We start from the raw sequence: 16,740 nt of genomic DNA on the forward strand, positions 1-16,740 counted from the left end.
ATACACTTTGAATTCACTGTTTTATGCACATTTTCTTATATGAGCCAAGTTTGACGGGACATATCTCAGAATTTTCCCATAATGCATAAACAAGTCTTATACTGTCTGAAAGGCAAGGTCCTAAAAATTTTCCAGACAAAATTTGGTTAACTTTTACTGTACTGTTTTCAAGAAAAGCCACTTTGAAATCTGTTGTTTTATGCACCTTTGCACATTGTCCTGTCAAACTCATCTTCCAAAAAATGCAAGGAATTCAAAGTGCATTCACTTAGGAAGGGTACAGTAAAACTTGACCAAATTTTGACAAGATAGCTTAGGACCTTAGCTAAGGAATAAAATAATGCAGAGTAGTGCAAGCTATGCAATATGCTAACCATAATTATTATAAGGACAATAAAGGGAGGTATATTGAATATTAGGATATAAAAGTATAAAAATATATAATGTCCAGTAGATGAAAAGATGTACAAAGATGTGTGCAGAGTGAGTGAAGGAGTGAAAGAGGCAAGAACTATGTCAGCAAGGGTTAGGAGGCTTGCAGAAAAAGATGATATGGCTTGTTTTTAGCTTTGAGAAAGTAAGAATTTCACTTTATTTATTACATCATGTACTTTACACATATGACAAGTCTTGAACTATTTTCAAACATGTGATCTGATACTGTAATGTTATGTCCATTCGTACACCACAAATTTAATGCACAGATGATTTGATCATATCGGCAATGTGCGGATAGTCTGACTGCTGTGTTTTATAAATGTGGTATAGGGTGACAGAGTGCCCTTTATATTGATACACTTTTATTGTGTGTGTGTTATCACCTACGTATTTGCTATATATATATATATATATATATATATATATATATATATATATATAGAGAGAGAGAGAGAGAGAGAGAGAGAGAGTTAACTAGTTGACTACAAACTTCAAGACTCTCCAAGACATTACGTTTTCCGTCTGAAAATTTTTATTGTCGGAGATTCAACCTGCATAATCGGATCAAAATGATTACCTGTATCATGTAGCAGTACACTGCTGTATGGAAATTTATACATATACTAAAAATGTCATAAATGGTGTAACGGTGACATTAAAACAGTGTCTAAAGATATTGACATGAACGCTCTACCAGTACAGTATGCTTGAAATATCAGTAAGGGGCGGCTCCGGCCTTATCTACCAAGTTGTACGTTTATACCAGTGTCATTAATACATGATTATGTGAAGTGTTTTAAGTATTTTTTTGTCTAGTGAGCTGAGGATCTTCACATTTCCTGGAGATCATCATATCATTTTCCAAAATGCATCAAGGACCCTAATTTAGTTGAGACTTATGTCCAAAGTGTCATATCAGTGAGGCAAAAAGCAAATTACGAACAGATTGTCAACTAAACATAAGTGTAGTTAGGCTGAGCTTTCAGTGAATACCCAGTTACAAGTGTAAGCAATATTGGAAGCAACATTCAGGGCTCTGTCAGGGCTGCCCTTTGTCACTAATTCTATTTATAGTTTTTATGGACAGAATGTCTAGGCGCAGCCAGAACGTTGAGGGTGTCCGGTTCGGTGACCTCAGGATTAGGTCTCTGCTTTTTTTTTTGCAGATGATGTGGTTCTGTTGGACTCATCGGACCGTGACCTTCGGCTCTCACTGGGACAGTTCGCAGCCGAGTGTGAAGAGGCTGGGATGAGAATCAGCACCTCCAAATCCGAGACCATGGTTCTCAGCCGGAAAAGGGTACAGAGTGCTTTCTCTGGGTCGGGGAGGGGGTCCTTCCCCAAGTGGAGGAGTTTAAGTATCTCGGGGTCTTGTTCACGAGTGATGGAAGGATAGAGAGGGGGATCGACAGGCGGATCAGTGCAGCATTAGCAGTGATACGGGCACTGCATCGGTCTGTCATGGTGAAGAGAGAGCTGAGCCAAAAGGCAAAGCTCTCAATTTACCAGTAGATCTACATTCCTACCCTTACCTATGGTCACGAGCTATGGGTAGTGACCGAAAGAACGAGATCACGGGTGCAAGCGGACGAAATGAGTTTTCTCCGCAGGGTGGCTGGGCTCTCCCTTAGAGATAGGGTGAGGAGCTCTGTCATTCGGGAGGGACTCAGAGTAGAAATCCACCACATTGAGAGGAGCCAAATGAGGTAACTCGGCATCTGCTTAGGATGCCTCCCTGGTGAGGTGTTCCGTGCATGTCCCACTGGGAGGAGGCTCCAGGGAAGACGCAGGACACGCTGGAGGGACTATGTCTCTCGGCTGGCCTGAGGACGCCTTGGAATTCCCCCGGAGGAGCTGGATGAAGTGGCTGGGGAGAGGGAAGTCTAGGTTTCCCTGCTGAGACTGCTACCCCCGCGACCCGACCTTGGATTCAGTGGAAGATAATGGATGGATGGATTTCTTTGAAAAAATAAAAATATTAAAATATCAGTTTATTTTCATGCATAACGGTACTGAAGAATCCATTATGGAGGATGAGATTTTATGTTATGGTAATGTGAACATTTTAATTTCACCTAACAGAATAGGTCATTAGGATAAATAGAACATAAGTAATTTTTGACAAGTGAAAGTTACAAAGATAATCACAAGCAACCAATCGAAATGCTATTTCATGTAATTCAGTGCTTTTTTGAGTACTTTGTCCAAATGTCCAGCAAGACATAAAAATGTTGAGCAGACGTTGCAGGCATTGGCTCTGGGATGACTTCCTTAATGTCCTCTGAAAAGTACCACACTTTGTCCCCAGGTATCTTGACTGCTGGGATGAAGAATATGTTCTCCTTTGCCCTGTACATTGTATCCACCTCCTACTGCTCAGCAACACATCTATATGTCAAGGACACCATTTCAAAGATTATGTGTTTTGTTCATTTATGCAGGAATAAATGAGCATTTTATAAAGTTTTATATCAGCTGGACAATGATAGTTATAGACGTTTCTAGTTAAGAAATTAAAATGCTTGATCTGCGCTTTTTTATATCTACAATAGACGATATGTAAATATCAATGAGTCAGACGTCAATACTTAAACTGATTTATTAATGTTATCATAATGTGTGCCACAAGTTCTTACACAAATGTCAAGCAGCAGTAATGTCTCTGTACAACAGTAACTAATAAACTGCAAAAATGCATGTATTATATGAGACCCATCACCACAAAATGAGTCTTATGGGCGAAATTCTACCAGTGCGACTTAAGACTCATTTCGTGGTGATGGGTTACATATATTATATTATGCCCGGGGACATCCTCTGGTTGTCCCTTGTTTATGTCTCTAGCATTACTGCTTAAATTATAAATATTAATTATTCATTAACGGGGATCTGCGTGGGTTGAATGTCCATAATACGTTCTCAGAACGTCCTTTAAATGTTCTCAGAATATCCAAAATGGTTCCTGATAATGTACTTAATACATTATCATTTCATTATAACGTAAGTCCATAATAGGTCCACTAGACATCCTTGGGACCAGAACAGGCTGCAAGAGGGGCAGGGTGTGACAATTTCACAAGTAATAATAATAATAACAATAATAAAATGTTTTTGTAAAATATAACTTGTACATGTTTACTAAAACTTCGTGAGAATCACCCATACAACAAATAAGGGGCACGCTGGAATAAGAAGTCCCTGGCCTGGATTAGGTCACAGCTGTTTTTTAATCCGATTTTAATCCGGACATCGCGACGGCGCCTATTCATTTGAGGCAGGTATAACGCACATATATATATGAATGGCAAATCTTTGGAATCGAGAAAAATTACATGGTCCGGTGTTGTCTAAATTGCAGAGTGAGCCTGTGCGCAATGAGGCATATGTTTACATTTTCCACCAAAACGCGCCCTTATTCACATTATTCACATTAGGCGAAAACAAGGGCATATTGGTTTCCGCATTGACCCACATAAATTCTTCTGGGAAAAAATATATTAATTTCATAATTTATGTGTTATAACCCTATAAATAATGGGATAGTAAAACACTCAAAAATGACCTGGAGTTCAACTAGAAATAACAAAATGCAGCATTCTATTTATTGGGAAAATAATTACTTGATAATGTTGTTCACAATGGTTTGTATACGTATGTTTGATGTCGAGCTCCATCAACAGATGAAACAGAACGCGCCCATCGTGTAAATACAATTCTACAGAAAGGTCCCCAATGAAAACCCCGCCTTCCCACATCATCTAGACTCTAATCCCAACATTTATAATATTATCTTTGTAGGATCTGCAAATCTTTATATTCGATGAGGCAAAAAAATGCAATACGCGCAAGTATAGTTTCTTTTTTTTATAAAAATATCAATGTCGTATATTGTATCCACCTCGTACTGCATCAGCATTTAGACATCAAATTATGTCATATCTGTATACCCCAGAGTGTCCTGAAAACAAAAACATAAATCGTACATGGCTAACTCATGTACATATCATGTAATAAGCGTAAAATCTAGCTCAAAAATGGATACGGTTCAAATGGTTAAATAAAGCCTCTTGTTTTCTCAACGCCTGCTCCGGTTCTGGTCGCGGCACGCCGACCTAGCCGATTCTATTACATGATCCGAAAAGATACTTACCTTCGATCAAATGATATAAAACACCATAAAGCAAAAAATTCAGATATTGTATTATCGTTGCAATAATTGGCTATCCAAAATCTAAAAATCAAGAGTTGTAGTCTTCCAAGCTGAATTTTCTCTGCGTTAAATCGTCGCTGTTAATCATCCAGAAAAGACGCAAAAGAAACCCAGTTTGAGAATGAGACTGAAATCTGAGCCCTTTGCTGGGTTAGTTTCTTGCGCTGCGTGGGATCAGAGATGGAAAAGGATACAAGGATTCATTGGCAGTATAGAGGTAGGTAAGCGGGTCGCGGCGTCATAATGGGCGGGGCTTACATTGTTTTCTTTTACGAGCACAATAAGTAAATGACCACCTCCTCCCCCCATCGCACACGCCAGGCACACATATGTGGGAGGCTAAAAAAATAATTACCAAATGAAAATTCAGCCATTATTTTGCAAAATCCATTTGCAAATATCCTACAGAAATGACGAAAATGAAAATAAAATGAAATAACACCATTTATGCATCAGTTATTTGTGAAAAAATTAAAAGATAAACCAGTACCACTTTACATAAGGTTCCCTTTTGCCACTTATAAATGGTAGTAACTCATTAAAAAAGAAAACTGATATAACTTGTTTAAAATTGTCTATTAATAATTTGCAAAGTGTTACAACCTAATTAATATCTAGATTATAAACCATTCATAAACTCTTTATATGAGTTTTTTGTAAAGTGGCACCATTAAACCTTTTGTCTTTTCATTTCCTACTTTGCTTTTTTATTTTCAAGTTCACAACATGGAATCACATGCGAATTGGAGCAGGGAAGTGAGCCCCAGCAAAGAGTCCTTTTGGTCTGGATGACGTCCTCAAAGGACATATTTAGGGCATCCAAATGGAAAGTGTTTAAGTCCTGAGTAGGGATACACCTCTTACGGCACCCTATTTACAAAGGTTGGGAGCATAACGTAAACCTCAGGAGGGGGAAAGGCCAAAATAACAAACCAACCAAGACTAGCTATTTAGAGGGGAACTACCTTACCTCAAAACACAAAAAAAATAAAAAAAGTTAACAGAAACTGTCCTCGCTCCCTAACCAACCAAACAGGAGAAAAGCACTCTCAAAAAAATTGCACCCACCTACCTACCAAGCTCCCCAAAGGGCCCAATTACAACAAAAAAAGAAAAGAAAAAAAAGGAAATAAACATTGCTTAGAGCACATCCCACTCTAAACCAGGCCAAATAACCTCAACCAACCAGTCTGCAACCTGAGCACAACAACCAACCAGTCTGCAACCTGAGCACAACAACCAACCAGTCTGCAACCTGAGCACAACAACCAACCAGTCTGCAACCTGAGCACAACAACCGCAACAACCAACCAGTCTGCAACCTGAGCACAACAACTAACCAGTCTGCAACCTGAGCACAACAACCGCAACAACCAACCAGTCTGCAACCTGAGCACAACAACCAACCAATCTGCAACCTGAGCACAACCAACCAGTCTGCAACCTGAGCACAACAACCAACCAGTCTGCAACCTGAGCACAACAACCAACCAGTCTGCAACCTGAGCACAACAACCGCAACAACCAACCAGTCTGCAGCCTGAGCACAACAACCGCAACAACCAACCAGTCTGCAACCTGAGCACAACAACCAACCAGTCTGCAACCTGAGCACAACAACCGCAACAACCAACCAGTCTGCAACCTGAGCACAACAACCACAACAACCAACCAGTCAACAGTGACAGACGATTGACTCTCTGTCTCAGGGGCAGGAGCATCCAGGCTTTTATCTCCAACCCCAGTCTCTTTTAGCTAATCAAACTGGTCTTGTCAACAAGCAGGTCTCCGCCCCTTGGTTTTATTCATTGCTTGTTTCTAGAAGAGAGCAGAGAACTGAGAACGCCACAAGCAACCTACAACGCAACATCCATGCATATGCACGACATCTTGATACCAACATAATTAAGGATGTATTCGGACATACACACCGATACCACTTTTTTACAAACCGATACGAGTACAAGTATTTTTATTTGCGTACTTGCCGATACCGAGTACTGAAACCGATATTTCTTAGATTGGGTTTCCATAAAAGTGCAATTAATTGGGAGGCAGGTTTTATTTTCTCCTTTACAGAATATAATAAGCATATAATAAGCCAAACCATTAACAGAAAGCTATTCCAAGCCAAAATACACAGATCTTTCTGGTTTTAACAAAAACATTCTTTTAAAATCAGTGTCATCACATTAGATAAAATGTAAATATAAGCAGAAAAAAGAAATGAAATGTACTGTCAACACAGCCAACATAAGAAAAGTGAGCAGAACCATTTGGCACATTTCAGTTAAACAAAGTATCAAAATATTCTCCTGCTTTCAAGTACACAAACTATCACTTAAGCTATGCGGCACTATTTCCATGTTTCAATTCAACATATGAACACACAATGTTTTCAAATGAATATCAGCACACAATGTTACAGCTTCTGAACTGGGCTATGTATTTTTCTTCGAACATATTCTCTATAGCTTGGCTGCTGTGAGAGCCCTGAAATGTCTTCGCTTGTAACGAGATGTGGTGAAGCGTAAATGCCTCGTCAATCCACTGTGCTGTTAAACTGTGGAGAGACATTGGACAGACACTACTAGTCTATGTATTAGTTGGGAAACTTAATGCCGCAACATCACGCGCCAGGGACCTAACGTGATTTTTCACGCCATCATACACCTTTGCCAACATAGCGTCTGTGATGTAGGGGTGACTGGGATTTTCATATCTTAGTTCCAGCACGCCGAGAAGATGGCGAAATCCAGCATTATCAACAACCGAAAGTGAGTAAGAGCCTCATTATTATGGCCCGTGAGCTGTCATTGGTCATTTTCTCTCACTTTTGCGAAACTTAAGTTAAGGTTGGTTGCTGCGGTCTTGCACTAGCATTAGCGAACTCTGTGTACTTGGCGCTATGGTGCATCTTCAGGTGTGTAATCAAATTGCTGGTGTTAATATTTTAAAATATTCCCAAATCGCAGACATTATTGGCTGTTCAGAGTGAAAATCTACTGGTATGCCTAAAGCTGTTTCACAGAATCTCCGCACTTAAGTTTCCAGCTCGTTGTCCCCCCTAGACATTGAAGTCTGTTGGGATAACAAATCACATCTGCCGGCTGTGACCAGTTTAATGTAGCGAAATATTGGATTTGGTGATTAACTGTCATTGTTGACACACCACAGCACACAACAATGAGATGTGCTCTTTGCATTTAACCCATATGTGCAGCTAATTCAGCACCAGGGAAGCAGTGCTTGGGGATGGTACCTTGCTCAGAGTACCTCAGTGGCAGTGCTGGTCAGGTATTTGAACCTGCAATCTTTTAATTAGGAGCACACTTCCCTAACCATTAAGCCACCACTATCCATTGAATGGTATCGGTGCGTGGTATTGGCAATTTATTTACGAATGCAAGTATGAGTATATTATCGAGGTATCAGTCCAATACCCGATACTGGTATTGGTGCAACCCTAGTCCTGAGGATCACTTTAAGAGACATCCTAAGGATATGTCCATTTAAAGGACATTTTGAGAACGAGGACATTAAACCCACGCAAATCCCTGTTAATAAATAATTAATATTTAGAATTTAAGCAGTAATGCTAGGGACATAAACAAGGCACAACCAAAGGATGTCCCCGGGCAGGCTGTATCAATGTCCCTTTTTTGGGAACATCCTTAGGATGAGCATGTTACTATGACATATAAGTAATCCTTCAAAAAATCTTTATGATGGCTTGTGTGTCTCACCACACGGGGAACACGAACCAGGGAAGTAGTAGAAGGAGCCGCAGGAACAGGAAACGAGGGGTTAATTAGGAAAACAATACTGAGCGCGAGGAAAGACAGGTAGTAACGTTAATGACAGAACTGGGGAAAGACTAACAGGGAAGCACTTAAATACAGGAACTCAATTAGACAAGACTAGACACAGCTGGTAACATATGGATTCCACACGTGGTTAACGAGGGGGCATGGCACACAGGAGGAGCAGCACGATCGGGACGTGACATTGTGGGAATGACATTTAAATATATGTATATATTTTTATCTGAAATATATAATTTATGTTCCATTATATATATATATATATATATATATATATATATATATATATATATATATATATATATATATATGGAGTTTGCATGTTCTCCCCGTGTCGTCGTGGGGTTTCCTCCGGGTACTCCGGTTTCCCCCCACAGTCCAAAAACATGCTGAGGCTAATTGGAGTTGCTGAATTGCCCGTAGGTGTGCATGTGTGAGTGAATGGTGTGTGAGTGTGCCCTGCGATGGGCTGGCCCCCCATCCTGGGTTGTTCCCTGCCTCGTGCCCATTGATTCCGGGATAGGCTCCGGACCCCCCGCGACCCAATAGGATAAGCGGTTTGGAAAATGGATGGATGGATATATATATATTAATGTTCCATTAGGATGTCCGCAGGACAGCCATAGGATATCTTTCAGTTTTGACCTATTTTGACCGTATTTTGAGGCTCAGGCTAAGGCACTCTCTGGGTGTCTTGTCTGTTGTCTCAGTGTATGGTCCGACTGCAGTGAGTGATGTCTCGTTGAGAGAGACATTTTACTCGCAACTTCGCTTAGTAGTTGAAGGGTGCCTATGAGGTGACACTCCACTGGTCATGAGTGACTTCAATGTGACCACTGGCACTGACAGGGCTGGCTACGAGGATTGTATTGGTCTCCATGGGTCTGAAGACGGGGATGAGAGTGGCTCCATGTTCCTTGACTTTGTGAATGGTCAGTGGCTACGGGTCCTGATTCCAACGCCCTGAGTTGCATTGCTGGACTTGGCACTCCAATACTGGTGGTGCAGTGAAGGAGATCGATCACATCAGACAGAACAAAAGTGCCCAGTTTGTAAATTCTGACCACAGACTTGTTGTTGCTACTCAGTTTAGATTCAGTAGGCTACCATCTACTAGGAGAATGAGGCTAGACTTAGCCAGACTCCAAGATCAAGCTGTTTCTGATTAGTTTGCGTGAGGAACTTGCACACCTGGGTGCTCCTGATGACTCGAATGTGATGTGGAGAACTTCCATGATAAGACCCTGAAGGTTGCCGAGGCTTGTATTGCAGTTGCCAGTGTTCCCAGAAAGATTTGTTTCTTCTTGCAGAGTTCTTTGGATATTATGGAGAGGAGTCACAGTGAACGACTTGGTGGCAACTCCAGTCTGTAGCGGGAACTGAGGAGAACGGTTGTCAGGGCTCTGAGGGCAGATAAGGAGGTGTTTGTTAGACAAATCTGTAAGCAGGTGGCACACCATCTGTTTATGGAGGAATCAAAGCATTACGCACATCTGAGTCTGTTCCTTGGACACTTGCAGTCAGCTTGGTTCTCGAGGCTGATCCTCCAATCCGCTGTGAACCACCTAATCTCACTGAGATTGCATGGGTGGTGAATCAGCTAGGGGTAGGGAAGGCTGCAGTGATCTGTGGTATCTGGGGTGAACAGTCCTCCTGGCATTGCAAGCAATCTTTGCTTCCATTTGGGAGTTTGGCGTCATCCCAACTGACTGGAAAATGGGACTTGTACCTGTAGTCTCTCTCTGGAATGGGAAGGGTGATCGCCTGGATTGCGGCAACTACAGGGGGAAAATACTGCTTTCAGTGCCGGGTAAGGTCCTTGCTTGGGTGCCCTAAAAGATGAAACACCTTCTTCTGGGAACACTAGCACAGCCCTTGACAACCTTCAGGGTCTTATCATGGAAGGTCTCCCACATCACATTAGACACAGCAGTTGCACCCAAGTCACATTGAAGTCACCCATGACCAGCGGAGTGTCACCTCATGGGCACCCTTCAACTACTAAGCGAAGTTGCGAGTAAAATGTCTCTCTCAATGAGACATCACTCACTGCAGTCGGACCATACACTGAGACAATAGACAAGACACCCAGAGAGTACCTTAGAGTCTCATAATACGCTCATTGAAAGGAGTGACATCAGACCCCATCGGGAGGAGTCTATCCGCTACAGTAACAGCTACTCCCTGAGTATGGCAGCCATCAGACGGACCAGACCAAAAGTAGGTATACCCACCTACAGAGATCTGGCCACTCCCCGGTCTGTATACCTCAGACAGTGTATTCCAGATTTAGGTCATTTTTTGATAGTTCTTTTGTTTTTAACTTTTAAAAATTTATTTGGTATTTGGTGTACGTTTCTGTGATAGCCTGTTTCCTTCATTTGCAACCTAATTTCTTAACTTACCTTGCTTCTTCTGTGAGTGAATTCTAGTTTAAGCTCCATCTCAGTCAATGACCATATAACTAACAGGGAATTTATTTCATCCACCAACCACTGGCTCAGTTTTCCGCTGTTATCCATCGTCGATCTGATTGTAATCTGGATACAAATTTGTTGTAATTCAGAGGAATTTGGACATCAAAAGCTGTCCCACACCTGCTGCCATTATGGTTACAAATTCGGAGCCCAGCTTTTCTGCAGTGCTGTGCTGGAGCTGATATTTCTGGCCCAGTGCCAGAAACCGGGGCTGGATTGGGAAAAAATGGCTTTATAGACTTTGATACCGGAAACGAGGCTTTATAGTCCTGTTAAAGACTCCAATTAAAGTGTTCTTCCCAGCAAGGAAGTATTTTCGTCCTTCGGTACTCTTATGATTCCTTGGTCAGTCCAGTACTACAATATTTTAGCAAAACCTAAACTCCCTATGCTGTAATAAACCTAATCCTAATGCAGCTGATTAGTGAATTTCATGTGCATAACATATAGTGTTAGTTTTAATATCGCACATCGTCCAGCCCTCTAATATTGTAGTGCCATCGAGATATGCTGAGCATACTAGGACATTTTAAGTAGCCTTGTTTTGTTAATGTTAATATTTGTTGTATTTCCCAATTTTGCCATGTGTGTTTGCCTGTATCTTACGAGAACCCTGTCCAAGACTCATGTGTTCTTAGCATTGTATAAATTATACCCACCGTGTGTGTACCTTACATTACATTCCATTCTTACATTTCAGCATCACACCTCCCCGTACTTCCCTGTTGCATGTGATTTGGTGGTTGTTAAGTGCCTGAGTTAGTTTAGTTAAAAACTCAATGAAAAGGTGTTGCTCTCTACTGCAAGCTGGTCTCCTAGTTGTTCAGCACCAGAAATAGTTTTTTGCTGCTAGAAAACCAACAGCTTGATGTACCAACATTACGGTACCTGTTTTGTTGGAGAACTACCCAAAGATGGAAATAAAATGAAGATGGTAGAACAGCTAAATTTAAATAATGACTGTATAATATCCGGGGGCGGCATGGTGGTGCAGTGGTTAGCACTGTTGCCTCACACCTCTGGGACCAGGGTTCGAGTCTCCGCCTGGGTTACATGTGTGTGGAGTTTGCATGTTCTCCCCATGTCGTCGTGGGGTTTCCTCCGGGTACTCCGGTTTCCCCCCACAGTCCAAAAACATGCTGAGGCTAATCGTTGTTGCTAAATTGCCCGTAGGTGTGCATGTGTGAGTGAACGGTGTGTGAGTGTGCCCTGTGATGGGCTGGCCCCCCATCCTGGGTTGTTCCTTGCCCTGTGCCCATTGCTTCCGGGATAGGCTCCGGACCCCCCGCGACCCAGTATGATAAGCAGTTTGGAAAATGGATGTGTAAGGACATCAAACTAGTAATAATTATCTATCTGTCTATCTATGCGGTCGTTTATGCAGGGCCCTACTGCCTAAAAAAGTACTGCAGTGTCTTAGCACCCTGTCAAAAGCATGGATTTCTGATACATGTATTCAAAATTTATAATTTCATAAAACACAAAATTCATCCATCCATCCATCCATCCATCATCTCCCGCTAGGTCGGGCAGCAGTCTCAGCAGGAAAGCCCAGACTTCCCTCTCCCTGGCCACTTCATCCAACTTCTCTGGGGGGGATCCCAAGGCGTTCCCAGGCCAGCCGAGAAACATAGTCTCTCCAGCGTGTCCTGGTTATTCCCTGGGGCCTCCTCCCAGTGGGACATGCCTGGAACACCTCCCCAGGGAGGCGTCCAGGAGGCATCCTAATCAGATGCCCGAGCCACCTCATCTGGCTCCTGTCAATGCGGAGGAGCAGCGGATCTACTCTGAGTCCCTCCCAAATGACTGAGCTCCTCACCCTATCTCTAAGGGAGAGCCCAGCCACCCTGCAGAGAAAAGAGGCCGCTTGCATCTCGTTCTTTCGGTCACTACCCACAGCTCATGACCATAGGTGAGGGTAGGAACGTAGATCGACTGGTAAATCGAGAGCTTTGCCTTTTGGCTCAGCTCTTTCTTTACCATGACAGACTGATGCAGCTCCCGCATCACTGCTGACGCCGCATCGATCCGCCTGTCGATCTCCCGTTCCATCCTTCCATCACTCATGAACAAGACCCCGAGATACTTAAACTCCTTCAGTTGGGGGAGGACCCCAACCTGGAGAGAGCATTCTACCCTTTTCCGGCTGAGGACCATGGTATCAGATTTGGAGGTGGTGATTTTCATCCCAGCTGCTTCACACTCGGTTGTGAACTGCTCCAGTGAGAGCCGAAGGTCACGGTCCGATGAAGCCAACAGAACCACATCATCTACAAGAAGCAGAAACCTAAATCCTGAGGTCACCGAACCGGACATCCTCAACGCCGTGGCTGCGCCTAGACATTCTGTCCATAAAAACTAAGAACAGAATCGGTGACAAAGGGCAGCCCTGACGGAGTCCAACCCTCACCGGAAACGAGTCCGACTTATTACCGCCCATGCAGACCAGGCTCTGGCACCGGTAATACAGGGACTGAATCGCCCTTATAAGGAATCTCGGCACCCCATACTCCCGGAGCACCCCCCACAGGACTCCCCGAGGGACATGGTCGAATGCCTTCACCAAGTCCACAAAACACATGTAGACTGGTTGGGCAAACTCCCATGAACCTTCCAAAACCCTGTGGAGAGTATAGAGCTGGTCCACTGTTCCACGGCCAGGGCAAAAACCACACTGCTCCTCCTGAATCCGAGGTTTGACAATCCGGCGGACCCTCCTCTCCAGGACCCCCGAATAGACCTTACCAGGGAGGCTGAGTAGTGTGATCCCCCTATAGTTGGAGCACACCCTCCGGTCCCCCTTCTTGAAGAGGGGGACCACCACCCTGGTCTGCCAGTCAAGAGGCACTGCCCCCGATGTCCACGCGATGCCGCAGATGCGTGTCAACCAGGACAGCCCCGCAGCATCCAGAGCCTTGAGGAACTCCGGGCGGATCTCATCCATCCCCAGGGCCCGGCCACCGAGGAGCTTTTTAATGACCTCAGCTACCTCCACCCCAGAGATAGGGGAATCCACCCCTAAGTCCCCACACTCTGCTTCCATAATGGAAGGCATGTCGGTGGGATTGAGGAGGTCTTCGAAGTATTCCCTCCACCGACCCAGAACGTCCCGAGTTGAGGTTAGCGCTATATTGTTCCGGTATCGTGCTATGTTGTGCTGGGGTTAAGGGCATGGGTGTGGTTATTGTGATGGGTGCTGGCACCTTTGAGGCTGCCGGCTGAGCGAGCCGCGCCCCACCGTCCTCGTGAAGCGGAGCCTGGTTAATGACGGTGGGTGCAGCTCACTCGGCAAGAAGAGGCGGACTCATGAGGTGAATCAGTGCAGTGCAACCTCCAAACGCGAGAGGGTGCACAGGTTCCTTTAGCCTTGTTCAAGGCTGGTAAATAAAGGGTTGGATGTGTTCCAAATTGCACTTGAACTCCTTGTGTTGAGCCTTCCTTTCTGTAGTGAACTTGGTCTCCCCCTAAATCCACTACAATTGGTGTCAGAAGTGGCTAAGATGGACCCTCGAGCGATGGACGACATTGAACAGCTGATCGCCTACCAGGAGGAGGCACTGCAGCGAGCCCGGGCTGAGGGACAAAGCAGTGGACGCCGGATGAAGAAGCAAGTTCCCGGGTACGGCGAACGGGCAGAGGACTCCTGCGATGGTAACGGCAGAGTGGGCGACACTGCGCCGGCGAGAGGACGCCGTGGGCGGAGCTTCGAAGGGCTCGGGCGGCAGCTCAACGGCAGTGATTCAAAACGCTCCAGTGCCGGCGAGCACGGGGCGGGTTGCGCTTCGGCAGGACACCGAGGACGGTGCCTTGAAGAGGAGGAGCCGACTGCGCACGGTGTGAGCTGCAGCGAATGGGCCGACGGTGGCGGGACAACACGAAGAGCCGGGGTGGCGGCAGGCCCAAATCTGCCCCCGTATTCTGGCGGTGGGCCACCAGAAGCGTTCATTACGCAGGTGGAAATGGCAGCGGGGCTGTGCGGGTGGTCGTCACAGGAAACGGCGACTCCGTGATCATGTCAGGCTGGCGGAGCCGTGCACATGGCATGAGGCGCTACACGTCGCGTTACGAGCAGAGGGTGTGCTAGGCGACCGCGCCACTTCAGCCAACAGCGACGCAGAGCCTCCGGAGCCGGCGGGGGAACGACACAACCCGTGGCCGAGCCGCCGCTGCTTCGGCTGCGTGAACGCAGGCCACTTGATCCGCGACTGTGATGCTATCGAGCATGGACAGCATACTCAAAACCGGACACGTTTAAACGGGGAGGCGGCAACGAGACGGGAGCCACGGTGCCGCGACCAGTGAGAGCTCCCCACACAATGGAATTCAGCGCGCGGCTGGGACGAGCAGGCCTGTATGTCAAGGGGGTCTTTGGGGGTGTAGTGGGTCATGCCCTCCTAGACACTGGGTCCACAGTCTCACTGTGTAGGGTGGGCTGGCTCATGGAGGGAGACGCCGGGGGCACTGAGGTGGCTCCAAGTTGTGCACAGACGGTAACATCGGTAACAGGTGAGTGCTTACGCGTTCTGGGGGTACGACGCATTAAAGTGGAAATCGGTCGAGTCTCCCTTTCGCACTCATTTTTAGTCTGTGACATACGGGACCACTGCATTGTGGGGATGGACCTTTTGGACCGCCTCAATGCAGTGATCCATGTCAGGGGAAATAGAATGAAGGTGGGGCGCAAATGGGTGGTGTTGACCAAAGAACGCGATGAGCTGGGGAACGGTTTTCCGGTAGTGACAGACCGTGACCATTAGCGCACCCGAAGTAGCCACGCGTACTGGGGGGGAGCACGCGATGGCAGAGCTGCTGGCTCGCAGTAGTGAGAACCTGGAGCCCGAGCAGACAGAAGCGTTGTGTGAGCTATTGGCGGAGTTCAACGACATTTTTGCTGTGAACAAACTCGAATGCACGCGGACCGATCTGGTGCAGCACACCATTTACACGGGGGACGCCGCCCCCATCCGGGAGCGCCCACGCCAGCTACCTCTAGCAAAGTGCGAGGCCGCTGAGGAGAAAATTCGGGAGATGGCGCACGCAGGCGTGATTGAGCCGGCGAGCGGGCCTTGGTCCACACCGGTCGTGTTAGTCGCAAAGAAAGACGGCTCGTGGAGATTTTGCGTGGACTACCGCCGGTTGAACTCGGTGACACGCAAGGACTCGTACCCCCTGCCCCGCATCGATGAGGCGTTGGACCGCGTGTCCGGCTCCTCGTGGTTCAACTCGCTGGACTTGAGGAACGGATACTGGCAGGTGGGGCTGGCGCCGGACGCGCGGCCCAAAACTGCGTTCTCGATCGGGCAGGGACTCTGGCAGTTCACGACCATGCCGTTTGGCCTCTGTAATGCCCCAGCCACCTTTGAGCGGCTAATGGAGAGGGTACTGGCGGACGTCCCGGTGTCTCGGTGCGTGGTGTACCTGGACAACCTGCTGGTACACACGAAAACGTTTGAGACCGCGCTCGCGAATCTGAAGGAAGTATTTGGTGCGCTGTGGCGAGCAAAGCTCAAATTACATCCGGGCAAGTGCCACTTATTCCGGCGTAGGGTTACGTTCTTGGGGCATGTGTTGACCGAGGACGGTGTAGCCACCGACCCGGCTAAGATCGAGGCCGTTAAAAACTGGCCGGCGCCAGCGAACATCAGGCAGCTGCGTAGCTTCATGGGTTTGGCATCTTACTATAGGCGGTTCGTGAGGCACTTTGCGACCGTGGCGAGCCCATTACACCGGCTGACGCAGAAAGGCGTTGCGTTCGACTGGGATGAGCGTTGCGAGCACGCTTTCTCTGCGC

At 46.0% G+C, this 16,740-nt stretch overlaps 2 protein-coding genes across 4 annotated transcripts in view; both read right to left on the reverse strand.

Annotated features, from left to right (window-relative positions):
* The window catches only part of LOC125723210 (chemerin-like receptor 1), an 89,993-nt gene that overhangs the window by 18,363 nt on the left and 54,890 nt on the right, over positions 1-16,740 (reverse strand). The gene's annotated exons all lie outside the window — the stretch shown is intronic.
* Positions 1-16,740, reverse strand: part of LOC125723270 (chemerin-like receptor 2) — a 50,579-nt gene that overhangs the window by 5,546 nt on the left and 28,293 nt on the right. Inside the window, exon 1 of one of the 3 annotated variants that reach the window (XM_048999713.1) lies at positions 4,589-4,938. The exons of the other annotated variants lie outside the window; for them this stretch is intronic. The gene's annotated coding sequence lies outside the window, so the exon portion shown is untranslated. Of the gene's footprint in view, positions 1-4,588; positions 4,939-16,740 lie in introns of those variants that run through there. 3 annotated transcript variants of the gene reach the window in all.

The sequence above is a fragment of the Brienomyrus brachyistius genome, chromosome 2, assembly GCF_023856365.1.
Source record: "Brienomyrus brachyistius isolate T26 chromosome 2, BBRACH_0.4, whole genome shotgun sequence".
In the NCBI taxonomy this organism is placed as follows: domain Eukaryota; kingdom Metazoa; phylum Chordata; class Actinopteri; order Osteoglossiformes; family Mormyridae; genus Brienomyrus; species Brienomyrus brachyistius.